Below are 7,224 nucleotides of genomic sequence, written 5' to 3'. Positions count from 1 at the left end.
CAGGAGCCCTTGGGGGCTGTCCAATTGATGGCCAGCAGTCAGACATCCTTAGCGCTGCCGCAGAGGCAGGAGAGGCTCCCGCCACCGCTGCTGCACTTGCCAGCCATGAACATGGTTTCTGGCTGAACAGCGCTCCCACTGCGGGAGCGCACTGATCACCAGGGGGCAGTTTCTGCATTGAGCATCTGCCCTCTGGTGGTCAGTGCGCATCATAGCGACCGGTCGTTCCGCTATTTGATTTGCATATTAGCCTTTTATTATATAGGATGGCTGATTTTGCCCCATAGTGACAGAGTTGAGTAGCTGCAGTAGAAATAACAGGGTAGGGGATGCATAAGGTACAAGTAAAGATGCTGCAACTATTATTTCAAAGGAAACAGTGCCTGATAACATCAAGGATCCCTCAACAGCCGTTTATTCCATTACTGCACCTTCTCCTGCTGCTTCTGTTCTTTTTTTCTTTCTGCCCAAAACATTTGCTATCAGATTCTTTGCATAAAGTGTTTGCCAACCTTTGGCCCAAATGATAGTATTAACATATTTAAGAAAAAATGTAATAATCAGTAAGGTCAATGGCTGTTTAAGTGGGGAAAAGTCAAGAAAATGAAAGCCAGATGTACCCATATGAGTGTAAAGCTAGGAGGTTAGCTTGACGAACGCCCAGGGTTAGCAAATCCTTGTAGGAGCTATTGCAAAAATGGAGGCATCGCGCTTCCATAGTGTATCAGTAGTTGTCATAGCACTGTGTATTGAGCACGTCTGTGTACCAGACATTACACTTAGCACCTTACATACATTATTTAAGTTAATACTCAAAACAAGACTGTGAGTGAGGTGGGTGCTATTTTCATTTTAGAGGTGAAAAAAATATGAGGTTTAGAGAGGTTACATGACTTATCCAAGGCTCTACAGTGAGTAAGTGCAAAGCTTGGGTCTTGGACCACGGGATTCCAAAGCTCCTAGCACTGACCAACACAGTCATAATATTCTAACGTTCTGCCTACTAAGGGAACATCAGTGTGGTCATCACTCAATCTGCAGCACCCAGCCTAAAGCCTCACCCATCCCAGGTGATCAGAAGTTGCTGAAAATGAGAAAGACCCTCTGCTCACTCAGCAAGGTGTCTATCACAGCTTGGCTTCCCCTGACTCCATGAAAAAATGCTTCAAAATGAAGAACGCAAGACTCCTCCCTCTGGCTAGCTCACTCTGGCTCCTTAACAAGTCAAATAAAAATGGAGTCTGATTTGCACATGAGTCATTTATGAAGTTGGTTAGTGTAAGTCAATCCCTGATCCACTCTTGGGGGATAACAAACTCAAGATTTATCGCCTGCAAAGCTGTGGGGACCAAGCCCTGTTCACACATCAGAACCTGTGGAGCCTCAGGGACCCGCCCGATGACAGCACTGCGCCTTGCCGTGAGCCCTCGCCAGTGGGAGGAAGAAGCAAAGACCAAGAGCCAAGGCCACCTCGCTGGCAGGAGCTCAGCGGGGATTCTCTCTCCACATCCATGCTAGCTCCTAAAGCCATACCTTCTCTTTTTTATGACAAGATGTCCACAATCTTCCATTGTCTTTAATTACTCAAGAAACCCATATTCATTTTAGGAAAAAGATAATAAGTTAGGAAAAAAGAGAGGAATTATACATAGTCAGAGATGATTTATTAATATTCTAGGTTATATTTTTCCACATATTTTTCTTATGCATATTTTAACCAAAAATACAATCATACTGTCTTAAAATTTGCTTTGATGCCTAATAGAACATGAATATCTTATGACAACCTAGATACACCTATAATCATTTTTAACGTTATTGTGTTTTATTGTATTGCTACACCATAATTTATTTAACCAAAATCATACTGTTAGATACTGAGCTTATACTGGTTTGTAGCTTATAATGTAATGTCTATCTTATGCTCAGTAACCAATGTCCCCCAACTCCAACCCTAATCCTCACTTGATCTCTGTCTCAAATTCTAGGATTAAATCCTGCAGTTAGCAGTTTAGCAGTGATAATCACAACTCTTCTTCCTCCAGGAGTTCAGAATCAATTCAAAGTAAAGTCTGAATCTGATACCACAGTTTAGATATGACCACAACTGGGTCTTCCTAATGGGAGACCAAGTCTAGACCTGAAGACAACCCAACCCACTGCCTGGGACCCTCCTCAATGCAACCAGCTTACAGCAGGGAACAGGCCCTGCCTCACAGCTCCAGTAGAGGGAGAGGGTGGGACCCAGGATATCTGCGGGTCACAGGAGAAGGGCTAAGATGCCCAGCTCGCTTCTCACAGCCTCACCCATCAGAAGCAGCAGCCGCACACCTGGGTGGAGGGAGGGACGGAAGGCATGAGCACACAGGCTGGGAGGGCCAGGCCTGAGGAAGTAGGGCCCCCAGTTGATGACACACAAGGCCAATCCCTGCCTCTCCTGCAGCAGCTGCCCCTGCGTCTCTCTCCTCCCTCCAATTCTGAGGTGGGAGCACTCCCACAGCTTCCCCATAGGTCACATGCCTGTTAGAAGGCCATGACCACAGAGCTACGTACGCATTTGGCCTGGCCACAGCCGCAGGCTGTGTGGCTGCCACTAGCCCTGCTGACTCAGCCCCGGTCAGGGCGGTCAGTCTGCAGAAGGCGCTGGGTTCTGCCCCGACGTGAGTCATTCTGAGTAATTGTAAGAGCCGATGAACTCTGAGGGAACTATGTCTGCTCTTCCATGAATTGAGGCCCAGAGGTCTCTCCTCTGTCCTTCCAAGAGGGACACCCAAACCTCTTGGCCACCTTTGGGGCACCCCAAGGCTCTGCAGCTTGTTTGGCCACCTGCCCTCCAGGTGGCCACAAATACGCCCACCTTGAGTGTGTACTCCAGCTGCCTGCCTTCCTGAGACTTCGAGGTCAGCAGATCAGAGTTCCAGCCCTGCTCCTGGGCTGTGTGGCCTTGGGCAAGGAACCTGGCTTCTCTGAACCACCGTGTCCTCATTTGCAAGCCCCTTTCAGAGACTGTTGAAGTAGGCGTGGCGGGCATGGCACCCCTACCGCCTCCCCCACTCACAATCAGCCATCTCTCCGCCTGGGCCTCTGGGAGTCCCTGCCTTGACATCTCCCTTCGAGTCCAGCTTCCCCAGGAAGTTCCTACACCCAGGTTTGCATACATGTTACTCACTCCCAGGTGCCCATGGCCTCATCTGCATACCTCTCCCAACCCTTACCTCAGTACTTCAAGATTATGGCCACACCTGCCTCACCTGTCCAAGGTCCCCCAGGGCGGGAAGCTGGATTCTTTGTTCCCCATCTCTGAGCTCAGTGCCGGGCACATGCCGGGACTCTGATGAAAGTGGGTGAGGGGAATGCAACAGGAGAAAGTGTTCCAATCTCCGCATTGCTGAGTTCTGGAAATCTATGCAATGTCCCTTTTAGTGTCTGCAACTCTCCAAACCTAAATGCTGACCTGTTCGGCTGCAAATGCCCTTGAAGGGCCCTGGGGCACAACCACAGCGGCTCAGCAGGAAGCTGTGTGTGCCGCCCACTGGCTCTGGATCAGCAGCTCTGCGCCCAGGGTTCCCAAGAATCCAGGGCGAGAGTCGTGTGTGCACAGTCGGTGGCCTCTCCAGTACAAACAGCCTGGAAAGACAATACCAGTTTGTTCCAAAGAGAGAGAGAGGAATGCTAAGCAGTTGCTGTTTCCTGGATGACTAAGTGGTCTTGACCCTGCCTACCCCACAGTCCCAACAGGATTTATTCAAAGCATCTTTTCCCCATTGTTGCAAGTGAAGGGGTCCATGGTCCCTCTGACCAGTTGGTGAGAGTGATATTGGAAACAGGGAAGCTTCCAAGGGAAGTTTCAGTACAAGCCCCAGTAAGGCGTCTGCAAATCCAAGCATAAAACCCAGACAGGAGGGTGCAGGGAGAATGCCAGATACCCGCAGGACTGGGAGACCTGTAGGTTATCATGTCCACCTCTGCTCAGTCTCATTGTGCAAATGATTTTGCATGTAATGTATAGAATATATATATATATATCTTGACTGTCAGGCTAAGGAGAAAAAACACTGTGGCCTTTTATAAGGGAAAGCGTCTCCCTAAGGCAATAATCGAAAGCCCCAATCGCTCAAGTCTTTCAAAAGAGACAGAACTGAGCTCTCCTGAAAACACTGTGGGGAATAATTCTGTGTCAGCTGGGGAATCGGCTAGATGATCTAATAGGTCTTTGCCCTCACTCTAATTTCTGTGATTCATGTGTGACTTATTTAATTGTTATCAGCGGTTGCAGATGTATAAAAGAATGCTTTCATTCTTTAAAACAATCTGAATTCAAGTCGTCTTTAATATCACACCAAGTTCTTACTCCCATCACCCATCAGAACATTGACACGTTAACTTTTTGACCTGCCCCGAACCCTCCTGCTACCTCCCAGGATATAAAAAGTGCATCTGCCACGTGCCTCTGGGTGTAACGGGGAGCCCACCCCTCAGTGCACTGAACACAGATTTGGGAGAAGTAAGGGTTAAGTGCAGTCCCCCAGGAACTCCAATCTGTTGCAGCCTGCTCATTCAGAAGCTGCCTGGGGCCTAGGTGTAACCACAGCTAGAAAACAATGCCCAACCGCCTTATCCTCAGCAGCATTTGGCATTTATCATGGTCAGAAAACCACCTGTTACTTGGGAGAGATTCAAAAGGATTCTGAGCCATAATTAAAGCGATAATGAATAAAAACACATAGTGACTCGCTACCCAAACCCCAGGCAGATGTGTTATTTCACCATGGGCTTGAGCTGTGCTATTAACTGGGAATTAAAAATAACAGACAACAAAACCTATACCGAGCCAGGACCCTGACTGCCCCCTTTCCAGTTCCTAACAGTCGTGGTGAGCAACCCCTTGCAGGCAGAGCTGACAGTTCTTGCCAACCTGAGTGGTGGTCTGGCAGCTGGCAGCCAATCAGAATCGAAGGAACCCGCTGGATCACTGTGACTCCCCACAAATGAACTTGAAGGAGAGGGCGCACCTCAGGAGCCAGGTTGCATCCTCCCACGCTGCTGAGCGCGCTGTCACCCAGAGACCTTTTCACCCTGCTGAAGCCATCAGCAGTTCTTCTGCCCTGGAAAAACACACACAGCTGACGACTCGGATCCCGCCAGGAGAGACCAGGCATTTCACTGGGAAACATCTGAACACACATTTTCCCAGCCCTCAGCAGAATTGCCACTAAATACAGAAACTCACATGGAAGGGTCGGTGGCAGGGAGGGGGTCTGTCTCTACTTGCAAGTTCTGTTTGGTGGCCACTGGTTTGTTTTTAAGGCTTTCATTCGATCTCTTTAAGCTCCTGCGAAACGTTCAGAGAGAACCGTGCTTGAGAGGGTGAAGGGAAGGGCAGTGGGGGTGTGCAGTGAAGAAGAGAGGAGCAAGCAATTTTGTGGTACGCGGTGTTCATAACTTGGTATTAAACATTGCTCTTAAAAGAATTCAGAGTTCAGCTGACAGATCTATGCAAATGTATGAAAAGTGGAAAAAGACAAGTTAGCGTTCATTTCAAAAGTTGAAAGCATCACTTTGATTTGCAATGATCTTTAATCTACCTCCTTTACCACAAAGAAACACTGCAAAGAAAGAAGCCACAAATGTCACGAAATAAAGCCTGATAATGTTCTGTTGGCATATATTTTAATTCCTGAACAATTACTCTGCCATATACATTTATTCTTGAATTTTATATATTGACACATTAAATTTTTAGAGCTGGAAAAGAAAATGACACATATAAATACCCCCAAATGCAGAAGTGACTTTAAAATATAAGCCTACTCATATGTGTGTGCACCTATGTGCTCGTGTGTGTACTACAGTAAATCTGGGACAAGCGCAAAGTAGTGCTAAGTTATGGCATTTGGCTCAGTGTCGCCCTCAAAGACTGAATATCCATGTTCATGCCACAAACAAGTTTCCAGCAGGTCTTTTCTGGGCTAGACTATTATCTGGTTAGGACATGATCTCTAAATTAGCTAAAATAAGGGGCACTAATGTGAATGGGTAGTTGAGAGTGGCCTTTATTGACTGCAATCATTTTATTGCCCTTCGATGGCTCCCATTGCCTTCAAATTAATTATAAAATTGCTTAAATATGGCCCCAAACACCTTTTCTGTTTTCACCTTCCATTACTCTACAAACTTCATCCCAGCCATAGATGAGTCCTGGTCACTTTAATAAAAGCTTGCTTTTTTAATTTTTTTTTTATCTCTGTGTCTTTACTCACACAATTTCCTCCTCTTGAAATGTTCTTCCCAACCAATCCCAGTGGAAATCTCATCCCAAAGACTACTTCCTGAATACCATGACCATGTCTTAGTCCTCTCGACATCCCCAGCATCTACCACAATAACTGGCAAAGGGTAGAGCGTCAACATGCATTGAATGGATGGATTTTCATAGCCTTTCCAAAAATTTGTTTTTTAATTAAGCCTTTTCTGAGCCTTTCTCTACTGGGCCCCAGAGTGCATGTTGGGATTCTGTTGTGGGATTTTCCATATTCAATCTGGTACTACAAGTTACTGCTTGTCTACCCTCCTACAGCAATACCTCCATCCAGCACCCCATCCCCAGTGGTAGTCTCCTTATCTTGCTGAATGCTAAAGCTATTAGTTCACACACCTTACATGTACCTTACACTCATTCTGTGTTGAACAACAACAATAATGGTATCTAACATTTGAATAGTGCAGAATATTTTACAAAGTACGTTCCCATTGTCTCATGTCGTCACTATAGTAGGTATTTTGAATAGAAAGGGCCACCATCTGATAGAGAATAATAAAAGGCAACATTTATTGAGGGCTTACTTCAGGCCAAGCATGTTAAATACATGACCTTACTTAACCCTCAGAAACCCATGAGGACACCCCTGTTTTGTCCTCCTGTTGCAGAGGGAAAACCTGTGGCCTTGGTTGGCTAAGTCAAAGACACGCAGCTGGTAAGTGGCAAAATGGGGGTGGGGGGGGCAGGGGGGTGAGCACAGATCCATCCTGCTCCCGCGTCAGGGCATTTAGTCATGCCCCCCGACTGCCGCTTAGAGAGGCCGTCTGGAAATGGAACTATAAACAGCAGAGCCGGACAGGAAGTCAGCTCTTTCCACTACCCTGTACCGCTTCTTCTTTCTTCTCTGGAAAGGACTTTGAGAAAACAAACAAACTAAATATAGTTTGAGAGCTGAATCTCAACTG

The sequence above is a fragment of the Myotis myotis genome, unplaced genomic scaffold (assembly GCF_014108235.1).
Source record: "Myotis myotis isolate mMyoMyo1 unplaced genomic scaffold, mMyoMyo1.p scaffold_m19_p_16, whole genome shotgun sequence".
NCBI lineage: Eukaryota > Metazoa > Chordata > Mammalia > Chiroptera > Vespertilionidae > Myotis > Myotis myotis.
The sequence above is the reverse complement of the archived record's forward strand: the minus strand, read 5'-3'. Positions refer to the sequence as shown.